We start from the raw sequence: 13,366 nt of genomic DNA, 5'->3' as shown, positions 1-13,366 counted from the left end.
GGTATGAAAATGTTTTTATAACCTCTTAAAAATAATAAAAATAGAGAGGAGAAGGTAGAAAATAGGCAAGGACAAGGGAATGTTATTTAATATTGACCAAGTGATGGAAGGGTTAGCACTACAAAGGTGACAACAAAAACGATAAGGCTAAATTGGAGGAAGGAGAGTACACAGAGAAGGAAGAGAACATCAACTAATCCTATCATGGATGATGGTAAGGAACAAAGAGGATGGGCGTTATTAAATAAAGGGAACCTTTGTACAAGGGAGCCTTTGGATGAAGAAGTCTTTGTATGGGGTAATTACGCTTTTATATAATACAAGCAAGTTGTGCAAAACAGTTGCACAAAAATATAAACCTTCCCAAATATCACAAGAATTACAATGCTAAAATTAGCACAAAGATAATATAGTACATAATAATATGACAGAACAGAGACAAGCATACCTTTTAGAGCCATCAATAAAATGAGCTAAACTTGAGTATTAAAAAAGAGTTTCTGATTGGATTACTAAGAAACTAATCTCTACCCTTCCTAAAAGAAACACACCCAAAACAAATGATTCAGAAAGCTGGGGATGAAAAGTTTGGGCAAAGGTATTCAGGCAAATAAAAATACTTGCATATATATACAAAAGATCCAGGTTCACCTCCATTGACATAGAAATATATGAGCATATGAGATGGCAATACAAGGCAATTGTTTTACATTAAGAGCTATCTTAAGCCTGCTTACAGCTCCTGGTACTATCAGTGACTCCCAGTCCCTGGAGACTAAGCAGTAGAAAAGCAGGGAAGGTGGAAGGAAGCCTTTCTGTTACTCTGGGCATTAACTAATCACAAGTCCCTCAACAGACTAATTTTTCACTAAACACGTAAGGAATCTAAACTGCTCTTTTCAAAGAAGCAGCTCGCAGCGCAGAGGAGTCCACTGCTTGCTCCTAACTGCCCATCACAACTCATTCTCAAAATGATACGACTTTTTCCATTACTTCGAAATAAGACATCTGTTAAAAGAACATTACATAGAGAGCTTCACAATTGATATGTTTAACTCCAAGATGTCTATTTTTAACTCTGAGATATGAAGTACAATAAGAGGGTACTTAGCCTATTATTAATAAAGATATCTATTTATTTGCTACTCCATTTGAGCACTTTTCTCATTAAGTCTATAAGAATATGCATATCATGTTAAGCTAGAATAAAATATTATTCACTAATAGCCAAAGACAAACTTTGTATAATTCAAAGCCGTTACCATCACTGTAAAAGATTATATAACTAATAAACATTCTCCCTTTATTTAATACATATTAAATTAATTAAATAGAAATAAATTAAATAGAGGTAGTGATACCGAAAGAGATAGAGATAATTTGGAGACACACCATGCCATATATTGTTGGTGGAAAAAAGGTCAGTTTTATTTTTAAAGTGATTTATGTCCTTCATTTTAAAAAACCAGGGGCCGGGCGCAGTGGCTCAAGCCTGTAATCCCAGCACTTTGGGAGGCCGAGACGGGTGGATCACGAGGTCAGGAGATCGAGACCATCCTGGCCTACACGGTGAAACCCCGTCTCTACTAAAAAAATACAAAAAAAAAAAAAAAAAAACTAGCCGGGAGAGGTGGCGGGCGCCTGTAGTCCCAGCTACTCGGGAGGCTGAGGCAGGAGAATGGCGTAAACCCGGGAGGCGGAGCTTGCAGTGAGCTGAGATCCGGCCACTGCACTCCAGCCTGGGCGATAGAGTGAGACTCCATCTCAAAAAAAATAAAAAATAAAAATAAAAATAAAAAATAAATAAAATAAAATAAAAAACCAAATAGTTCATAATTATATTAATTAACAATAATATTTCCTCCCCCCAGGCTACTTCTTTCCACTTCCCATTCGTCATAAATCACTTTTGCTAACAGTTTGAAATACTTTGCTTTCCAAGTATTTCTATCCACATATAAATGTACTGCACAAACACACATACACATCTACACACAAACATACACATACATAAACGTGTATTCATTGTTTTTTCTTCTTTACAGAAATGAGGTTGTACTCCTATAACCCTATACATAGCATCTAGCAAATTCGCTTGTTAACAATATGTGATGACCACCATATCATGTAAATACATGAAGACTTATGTCATCAGTTTCAAGGCAGCACACTGTGGCCCTGCTGTTCCTAGAACACACTGATGGACATTTGGGTAGTTTTCAGTGATTTAAAATGATGCAATGAGCATTTATGTACAGTGTCTTTGTGCAATTGAGGGAGAAGAGCTATGAACTATTTCCCAAAAGGAAATTATTATGTGCATTTATATTTTTGACGAATAGTGCCAAATTTGTCTCTAGTAAATTTCTCACCAGTGGTGCAGGAATTTGGACCCACACACCAACATTTAACCTCTGTCATGCTGGTAGATGAAAAATAATCTGTTGTCCCTTTAATTCATTAAATGACCATCTTTTCGTATTTTTCTCAGTCATCACAGTTTCTTTTCTGTTAATAGTTGTTTATACCCTTTGCTCATCTTTTCTGCTGGCTCAATGCTTTTTATAAATAATTTGAGTATAAAAATTGGCCCTTTGCTTGAGGTATATTTTGCAAGTATTTTCCCATTTCCTGTTTGCTATTTGACTTTATGTATGATGTTATCCCCCAAGTGCAACTTAAATTTTTTTAAATGTAATCAAATTATCTATCTTTTCCTATATGACTTCTGAATTTCATGCTATGCACAGAATCACTGCTCCAATTCCAAGAAGAGAAATAAATTCATCCACATTTTCTTCTAATAATGTGATACTTGCACTAAAAGTTTGATCCATCTGGGATTTATTTTGTTGTAAGGCATTATATAATAGGATTCCAGGCTAATTTTTTTCCATATGGCTAACCAATGTGTCAAGGTATATTTAGGGCAATACATACCACATTTACTGGTCAAGTAATGTTTTATTACAAATACAGATAAAACTACCTTTATTCTTTCATGTATTAATTTTACTTATTAGATAGTTTGTTTGTTTTCTTAGACAGGATCTCTCACTCTATTGCCCAGGCTGGATGGAACGCAGTGGTGTGAACACGACTCACTGCAGCCAGCCTCCAACTCTTGAGCTAAAGTGATCCTCCCACCTCAACTTCCTGAGTAGCTGGGATTACAAGTGTGTGCCACCTTGCCTGACAGAAACACTAACAGTACACTTTTGTTATTTCATAAGCTTTATGTTTTTTTTAAGAAACATATTCTGCAATTTACAAATAAACAAAATGCAATTGCTAGTTCTGTGTTACAGGAACATGAAAAAGGAATATCCCCTTAATTTCTTTTCAATGAAAGAATCCAGAAAAAAGAAAAAAATGAAACAATTATACTGCACAAAAACATTTTTAAGTGACTCTTTTAGTAGAGTTTAAATTGGCTTTCAGGGTTTTATATCAGGTAAGATTGCTATGCCCTTTTGCTTCATAAACAAACACTGCAACATTTCTTTCTTTTTTTTTTTTTTGAGACGGAGTTTTGCGCTTGTCGCCCCAGGCTAGAGTGCAATGGCACAACCTCGGCTCACTGCAACATCCACCTCCCGGGTTCAAGGGATTCTCCTGCCTTAGCCTACTGAATAGCTGGGATTACAGGCACCCGCCACCATGCCGGATAATTTACTTTATCATATTATTACTATCTTTTTCGAGATGGAGTTTCACTCTGTCACCCAGGCTGGAGTGCAATGGCACAGTCTCAGCTCACTGCAACCTCCGCTTCCCATGTTCAAGTGATTCTCCTGCCTCAGCCTCCCAAGTAGCTGGGACTACAGGAGCGTGCCACCACACCTGGCTAATTTTTGTATTTTTAGTAGAGACGGAGTTTTACCATGTTGGCCAGGCTGGTCTCGAACTCCTGACCTCAGGTGATTCACCCGCCTCGGCCTCCCCAAGTGCTGAGATTACAGGCGTGAGCCACGTGCCTGGCTCAACATTTCTATCGGTAGGAAATATGTTGGTGTTCTGTCCCAGCTAACTCAAATCATGAAAATAGTGCAAAGTATAAAATATCATATTATTCAAAATCTATTCAAATGGGCAGAAGGGAATAGATAAGGACTAACTGAAACAGGACATCTTGGGGGGAAAGTCAAGTTTATTGTAAAAATTGAACAATCGGTTAAAAAGCAACCGTGTCCCTTGATCTTAAAGGTGCTAATTTATCTCCTCCTGTCTTGCAGACTTCTCCCATTAAACTTCTTCCAGAGCTGGCTGGATCTGCTCTCCAGGCTGACCCGCGTCTGCTGTTGCCCAGTGCCTTCTTTCATCCTGGAGTGGCTGCCTTATCCCACACTTTCGCCTCACTTTTTCGTCATTGCAAAATCGGAATGACTGGTAGGCAAACAAGTGAAATTAATACCCATTATCCTTCCCCCCGCCAACCACCCGTGACTCACATTCTCAGCAGCTTTTATAAAACACCACTCTTCAGAGAAGCAGCTGGCACCTCCTTCTATAATTTTTCTTACCTCCTACCTTTCCTAAAATCTTCCATGCATGTGACAAAGAATCCTCTAAACAGGCAGCTCCTTCATTCCCTTTAAAGTAAAAATGAAGTTCTTACAAGAGTGTACAAGATCCTAATTAATATGTCGCTTTCCCAACCCAAGCACACACACAACTCTTGGGCCTCATGCAATGGCCATTTGCTGAATTGAGAATATTCAATTCTGTTAAAGAAGGCAAAGAAATAAATGAAATGGATGCAAATCATTAGATGTGTTAAGCATAGATAATTAAATTATTTACCTGGGAGATACGTTAGATGGATAAAGTAAGTAGAGCATATATGCTTGAACCTAGTTAGGAAGGCAAGGAAGAACCAAGTAAATACTAAATATTCATAGCTGGGCACGGTGGCTCACGCCTCTAATCCCAGCACTTTGGGAGGCTGAAGCGGGAGGATCACGAGGTCAGGAAATCGAGACCATCCTGGCTAACACGGTGAAACCCGTCTCTACTAAAAATACAAAAAATTGCCGGGTACGGTGGCAGGTGCCTGTAGTCCCAGCTACTCGGGAGGCTGAGGCAGGAGAATTGCATGAACCTGGGAGGCAGAGCTTACAGTGAGCTGAGATCGTGCCACTGCACTCCAGCCTGGGCAACAGAGCGAAACTATATCTCAAAAAAAAAAAAAAAAAAAAAAGGTACTAAATATTCATGATACACCAAATGTACATGAGAAACATGAAGCACTGAATATTTATTGTATCCTAAATATAAATGAGGTCACGAAACACTCACTATCCATGAAATCTTATTTCAGCCACTCAGTGACACCCATGAAGGGCCTCAGCTGTCCTCTACCCTGGAGATGCAAATAAAGCCCTTAACTGCTCATCAGGCTAATGCTAAAGCCCTTGGCCAGGCTCTCCAATAGAGCAGGCATGTGCTCACTTCAGGCACCTTCCAGTTTCCTCGTCCTCTATTGGGTCCCTCATAACCACATTACCAGACGGAAAGGCTGATGCAGCACAAAGACCGACAAGATATGCGATCATTGTGCAACCCTAAATTCAGGTCCTGTGGCCCTTCCATTTGCTTGTGCTCCCCAGCCTAGGTGCATTAATTTAGCGCTTTTTTTTTTTTTTTTTTTTGAGACAGGGTCTGACTCTGTTGCCAAGGCTGGAGTATAGTGGTACAATCATAGCTCACTGCAGCCTCAAACTCCTGGCCTCGAATAATCCTCCTGCCTCAGCCTCCCAAGTAGCTAGGAGTACAGATATGCACTTCCATGCTCAGCTAATTTTTTAGTTTTTTTTTTTTTTTTTTTTTTTTTTTTTTTTCGCAGAGACAAGGTCTCACTACATTGCCCAGGCTGGTCTTGAATTCCTGGCCTCAAGTGATCCTTCCACCTCAGCCTCTTGTGTTACTGGGATTACACATAAGAGCCACCATGGCTGGCCGCCTCTCCATTTTATTCAACTTGCTTCTCACTGTATGCTTTAGTTTAAAATGCTTCAGCAAACTCTGATCTGTGCATTTTAAATCTGGCTTTCCCACAATTACAGGATAGCGTGTCTGACTGTGTAGCTGAAGGTAACTGTAGCCTCAAGGTTGTATCCACACAACACCTCATCTGCCATTCTGCCCCTCACCTGTGCTCCAACCACTATGTTTCCCATGTTTTCCCTTAAACACTCCAGACACATTCTCACCTTGGGACCTTTGCACCTGCTCTTCCCTCTGCCTGAAACATTTCCCCAGACATCTGCATGACTTGCTCCTTTAGTGCCTTCAGATGTCTCTTCTCTGAATCTCCTACAGAAAATTACATCATTTTCCCAAGAACAATTTTCAATTCTCTAACACCAACTGGGTGTACAACCCAGTTCAAGTTGGACATTACTTGGAGTGAGTGCAGATCCATAGAGTTAAGGATTCAGTCCCACAAGACTTCCTTCACTTCAGGTGCCAGCTACAAACAGGGTCCCCATACTACCTGCATTTCTGCCTGGCCAACTACACATCTGAGGCTTCTCATGATCCCCTTGTGGTTCAATAATTTGCAAAAATGACTCACAGAACTCAGGAAAGAGTTATAATCTCAGTTTTATTATGAAGAATACAACACAGAACAGCCCAATAGAAGAGATATATAAGACAAGGTATGGAGACAGGGGTGGCACACAGCTTCCATGCCCTTTCCAGGCATGCCACCACCCAGCACATGGGTTCAGCAGCCCAGTTCAGCAGCTCCCGAAACCTCGTCGTTGAAGAGTTTTTATTGAAGCGTCATTACATAGCCATGGCTGATTAAATCACTAGCCATTGGTGACTGGACTCAATCTCCAGTCCTTCTTCCCCCCAAAAGTTCCAACCCTCTAATCACGAGGTGGGGTCCTCTGACGACCAGCCCCTTCCTGAAGGACCCGCCAAGAGTAACCTCATTGGCATAAAGTCGGGTAAGGTCCAAAGGGGTTCATTATGAAAAATAAAACCTTCTAGAGGTCGTGGGTGAGGGAGATTCTCAAAGAAAGGAGGCAGAGCAATGGAATCTCTACTGTATCCTGACATGACATTTGCTCACTCATTCATTTGACAATATGTAAGAGCCTATTTTAGGCAAAACACTGTTCTGGGTGCTGGAGACAGAATAGTAGGAAAAAATGATTAGGTCCCTTGTCTTACGGAGTTTACATTCTAATGAGAGGAGAGGCCATAATCAGATACACAAACAAATATATAACATGTCATTTGGTGGTAAACACTATGGAAAAAGTAAAGTAGGACAAAAGAGGAACTACTCAGGGAAAAGGGGGACATTTCTATTTTTGTGGTATAAAAAATAAGTGTGTGCGTGTGTGTGTATGTATATGTGTGTGTGTGTATGTATATGTGTGTGTGTGTGTATATACACACACACACACACACATATATATATATAGTCTTTGTCTGCCACCCCACAATTGCTGGCACAGAGCTCCTAAAACCCTTGGAATCTTCTAAGTCACAGGAGTGTTGACAGTCCTATATAATTCCATACGTTTCTCCCAAATCTGGCCCAGCCACATTTGGTTATTTCTTGGACAGAAATCCACTGCACTTGGCGCAGGAATTTGGAGTGCAAACTGAAAGTCTAGGTCAATTAAATGATGGTGAGAAATGAGCCCTCGTGAGCTCCATAACAATCCCAGGCCACGTTCAATGACAAGAACAGGGAAGTCACAAAGAGGTAGAAACAGTCTGTCAGCAGAAGCAGGAGAATGGGACAGAGACACCAAGAGAAGAAGGGGTAAGAGATGATGTGATATTCGAGGGATATATAGGGATTTTCTAGACACCAACAATCACTATGACCTGCCAATTCCCTCCTATCCTTGGATAGTATAAGACAGATTCTTATATGCTTTCAATAAACCTTCTTTTTAACTAAGCTGGCTTGCATGGTTGCTCCTGGTCATAAATGTTCCTTCGACAAAGGGTTTAGATGAAAGTGGTGTGGGGAGTCAAAAGAAACCAAAAGTAGGAGGCAGCTTAGCAACTGTTCCCACCCCACACTGCCCAGCCTCCGCTCCCTCAGCAAGCTCATTCTATCCTGTGGCCCTTGGGCCTGGCCACTTCAATCATTTTTTCTTGAGAATCTGCAATTTGAATTGAGATGACAGAAAGTATTGCCAGTCAGGCGAGGTCATGTGTTTGGAGAATCAGAGAGAGCCAGTGTGCAGAGAGAGGAATGGGGCAGAGGAGGAGTAACAGCAGACAAAACAAGCCATGATGTGAGAGAGAAGCTTTCATGGTGCCTGGACCTCCTCAGTGCCACCCAGTGCCAGCCCCTAGGAAGCTTGGACACCGTTGTCACCCTTGCCCCGTAAGAACCCCTCTGCTCTTACATTAAATCTGCCTACTTTGCCTGTGTTTGCTTGAATAGATTTCTGTGATTTATACCTTAAACGTCCTTGACCAAGGCACAGTGGCCCTGGAAAGCAGGAGGTACACAGGGGAGCCCTGCCAAGCATTCAGAGAGAGGCTTCCAGGCCTGCGGAGTTGCTGACATGGAGTGGGACAAGATTAGAGATTCTCGGCCTCCCGGGAGGATATCACATTCATGTTAGGTACCAATTCATCCATTTCCACCGGCGGATGATAACAAGGGAGTCCCTCCTCTAGCTGACCTGGGAAGGCCGCTTGTTCACCCACCTCATCCACTGGCATCAGTCACAGGAATGTCCCTGGGCCCCATAGGCTTCCAGAAACTACACTGCCGCAGCGGGAGGACCGTCAAGCTGGAAGCCATTTAGAGGCTGGCTGCCCACAGGCACCGGGCGAGCTCAGTGTTGGCTCTCTCTGCTTCTGACTCCTCAACTCCCTGCCAGCGCCTGACAGGGTGGAGTGGCTCACAGCATCTCCCTACCTCTGGGCACATCTGTGGCTCCCCAGTGTCCCGTTATGACCCAGCCCACAGCACTGCAGAGTCAGAGGCTTCCTCGGCTGTCTGCTGGGGCCTCTCCATGAGTCATCCCTGCTTCCGCCCTCAGCGGAGGCAGCCCTGACTGCGGGGGACGGTCTGGTCACCGAGTTGTTGTCATAAAATCCACCTTTTATGGTCTGCCTCCCAGTATCTTATCACTGAGGGGATGGTGGGGGCTGGCGGTGGCAGACACACGGGCACCTGGGGGTTTCTGAGGCTGAGCACAGCAGGCTCCCAGGTTTATGGGCTTTCAAGGCAGAGTCTCACGGTGAGTGCTTGCCTTCATGGCAGACCTTCTTGGCCAGCACTAGGTCTGCAGAGTTCAGCTTTGCTCAGCTTTACGGAGACATCTATGTGCTCATCCAGAGGTGGGAGGGGGCTGCCCCACTCTGTCTATAAGTGGGAGAAGGCAGGGCCTGGGCATCCTGTCCCCAGGACACAGGACCTGGGCACCCAGTCCCTGGGCCCCTCACAGGTACTCAGGACATACTTCCTGAATGAATTCTGCCTCATGTCCTGCTCACCCACTTTCAAAATTCCTTCTTTTGAAGGAATTAATCCCACCCCAATGGTTTGCAGTCACTAGATCTGCTGGGTGGGTCACGCCCCACCACTCACCCAATCAGGGACAAATTCAGGTTGGAAGAGGGGCGGGAAAATGAGGCTACCAGTTGTGTCATGGAAGAGAAAGAAAAGAAAGACGTCACGTTTCTGAATCTCTTCATGTTCCTTTGGAACAGTGCGTTCAGTGCAGCCCCGTGCCTGCTATCCTAATTCTGCCTAATCACCAGATTCTCCAAGGAAAAATCAGTTACAGCGGAGGGTCTCTGTGAGTTCTGCTGGAGTGCAAACAATTGTCTGCCTCCCATCCACACCCATCCCAGACGTACACCTCAGGAGAACCCAGAGGACACGAGGAGAATCTACCATGGTTCACTAGCCTCAAGGAAAGGTTCATGGCTCAGAAAACAAAACATTCATCCCCCTCTTCATTCTCCCCAACAGAATCCTAGTTCTAAGCCATGAGCCGCTCCTCCCATGCATGACTCAGGGGCAGATTCTCATCCTTCTTAGCCGGAGGAGCTCGTGGCAATCCCATTCTCTTGTGGTGATGTTTCAGGAGTGAGCATGTGTCCTGGTTCTGGCCAAGGATATGGGAGGGATGCCTGCCAGAGGCGCCTGAGGAAGGTTTCTTCCCTCCTAAGAGACACAGGAAGACACAATTCTCTCCCCTGGACACTGATGTCTCCAGACAGAGATCTGGAACTCCTGTGGCCCTAACACAGGAGACAAGGCCAGGAAGACTGAGCAAAGAGCATCACAGAGCAGAGTCAGCAGCATGAAGGATAACGTCTGGAGCTCACCCTGCTCTCGGCTTCGTGTTAGGGGAGAGAACACATTTCCTCATAGTTGGTGGCAGTTTCAGTCATGGTTTCCGTTACAGGCAGCTGAAAACATCCAGCTGCACAGCAGCCTTGCTAGAGACAGTCTCCCTCTCCATGGTCATTACGCTGAAAGGTCATCCCCACTAGGCTATGGATTCTACTCCCCTTCCCCCATCCTGGAAAATTCCAATCTGGTCTAGGAGGACAGGTTGGGTGGCTGGACCACCTTCTCTGGACAGTGATGAGGAAGATGGAACTACTTTCTCTTTCAGACCTATAGTTAGTTCAGTGACCTCCAGTGATTAAACGGGGGCCAGGATGCCTTGATTCGCTGGCCCCTGCCACCCTTATTAGGAAGAATTTTTCAATTTCTGTATTTTGCCCCAACACATACTATTTAGAGCAAAGTCCTCTCAGAAGCCAAGAAAAACCTAGGCATTCATTTTTTGAGGTTCTCACCATATTGAAATAAAGAAGCAATTTCAATATAACACTGAAGAAATTATAATTTAAATGTTTACATCTTGCAAGTATGTTTCACATATTCCCTTGTCCCTCAGTACACACAAAATACACTGGAGAAGGATCTGGTTAGGGGAAGATGTTTAAAGAGTTACAGCTGAGGTTTGAACATCCTTCTTTCTAATATTTTCAAAAATCCCCCGAGACAGTAAGAATGACATCATTTGTAGATAATTACAAGTACAAATTTGGGGCCCTTTGTCAGAACGTTGGAATGACCCTCTGTAGGAGCCCATGATAGTCTCTGCCAGAATCACAAAAGTATCAGCCTTCCCACCAGCCTCTGACACCCAAGCACCAGGTCCCACGAAGCCCACCTCTTGTATTCTGAGCTTCTAGTCATCAGATACATATGGTAGAGTATTGAGAAAGCAAGGGCCACCATGACAACGAGAAAACAAAAAAAGGTAACCCTTTCAGCAACCTCTGCCAGCAATGCACTGAAGAGCCACTAGGCTCTCAGGATCCTGGGCCTCGAATGTGGAGTTTAACAAGGGTTTGACACCTGGCTCCAGCAGAGGCTGCACGGGTGCTTTGTCTCATAGCAGTCTGGAGAGACACACCGTTATTTGCCCCTCTGAAATAAGCACTTTAGCAAAGGAAAAAGCTTGTCGATTCCCTAGGGAGCATATTATCCCTTCTCTGAAGCAGTATAGCATAGTGGTTACAGTCCTGTCACTTACGTAGTGGTGTGAACTTGGGCAAATTACTTTAGCTTGGTGTCTCAGTTTTTCCAGCTCTAAAATGGGAATAGTAATTGGGTGGCTATGAGAACTAAAGGAGTTGTCACATGTGAAGGGCAAAGTAAATATACTATAATTTTGATGATGGTCATTATACCAGTTGTAATATTTTATATTATACAGTAGAACTATTATACTATTATTATTGTATTAATAATACTGCCCAGGCAGAAAGGAATTTGTGTTGGGTGGTGTGGCAGGCAGAGTGGTAGCCCCCAAAGATGTCCGTGTCCTAATCCCCAGAATCTGTGATTCTGTTGTTATATGGCAAAGTGGAATTAAGATTGTAGATGGAAATAAAATTGCTAATCGGGTGACGTTGAGACAGGGAGATGATACTGGATGATCTGGATGGACTCTATCTAACCAAAGATCATTATAAGAGGGTGGCAGGAGAGCCAAAGAAGATGTGATGATAGTATGAAAGTAAAAGAGAAAAAAATAACACTTCCATAAATCAGTAGAAATTTGGGTCAATAAGTAACAATTCTCGTTCCCCAACTTTTCTGACTAAAGAAATCACGGTTGGTTGAAACACTGAAGGTAAAGAAGTAACTTCCAAAGTTTCCAATAGTTGAAAGGAGGAATAGTGCCATGTTAAGTCTCCTTGCCTGAAATTGGGGGGTGTGAGGGTGACACCCTTGAAAGTTCCAGGGGTCATGATTTAGTTCCATAAGAATTTAGTTTCTTGCAGAGGTGGTAAACAGCCTTCATGTTGCATGTCAACTTTGGTCTGTTTTTTAGGGGCCACTGGGAAAGCTGTACTGAGGAAGTTATGAGGTCTCACACACATTCAGGTGGAGACAACGCTGCAATGATTAGCCACGTCTGTTATGGACACAGGAAAGAAGCTTTGTTCCATTGTACTACTTGCCATTCCAGGTATTACCGACAGGGACATGACAACAGCTGGCCAAGGGTCAGGCCAGTCTGATCAGACCTAAACCTAGACTTGTCCATGGGTGTTATCGTGCCGTGTGCTCTTGATAGCCCTGGATACTTTAACTTTCTCCATATTGCAGATTTTGATGTTTCCTTTCATTTTATTTTCAAATGTCTAAGTGAAAAAAGAAAAAACTTCACTGAAATGTATAGTGTATGTGAGAATCTCTCAAAGTTTGTTCCTGTATATGAAAGAAATGCCTCTCCCTGTGTGAAGAAAATCTGAGTTCCATCCCAGCAGCTCAATTAAGATTTATCCATTTTTTCCAGGTTTTCCACAGACAGCCTTCATTCCAGAAGAAATAATATCTATTTTTAGTGGGCTGGCGTTGCTAATTGACATACTGTGAAATGAATCCGGCCCTCAGATGTGGTTTTAAAATTGAATTCATCTTCAACCTAAAAGAACTACTGATTATTACGTTAAAATCTGGGTCATCCAATTCTTTTTAAAGAGGTGGAGGCCTGGTCCAACTTTATCCACATTGGTCGAATGAGTATCCCCATTCTATTTACATCGAATTACAAGGAACCAGCGATGGCTTTCCTGTCTCCAAAAGCAACAAAGAACAATCGAACTCAGCACTGTACCTGTGGGGAGGGGCTAGGCATGAGTTCTAAATTTCATACCACCTGTTGGTTGTCACAATTCATTGGGGAGGTTGCTACTGGCATCTCCAGAGTAGAGGTCGGGGTACTGCTAAATATACTACAATGCACAGAACAGCAAAGAATTATCTGGTCTCCTACGTCAATAGTGCCAAGGTTGAGAACTCACCCCTTGCTTAAAAGAGTGATTTTGTCAAGAA

This window comes from Piliocolobus tephrosceles, chromosome 4, assembly GCF_002776525.5.
Source record: "Piliocolobus tephrosceles isolate RC106 chromosome 4, ASM277652v3, whole genome shotgun sequence".
Classification (NCBI taxonomy): domain Eukaryota; kingdom Metazoa; phylum Chordata; class Mammalia; order Primates; family Cercopithecidae; genus Piliocolobus; species Piliocolobus tephrosceles.
The sequence above is the reverse complement of the archived record's forward strand: the minus strand, read 5'-3'. Positions refer to the sequence as shown.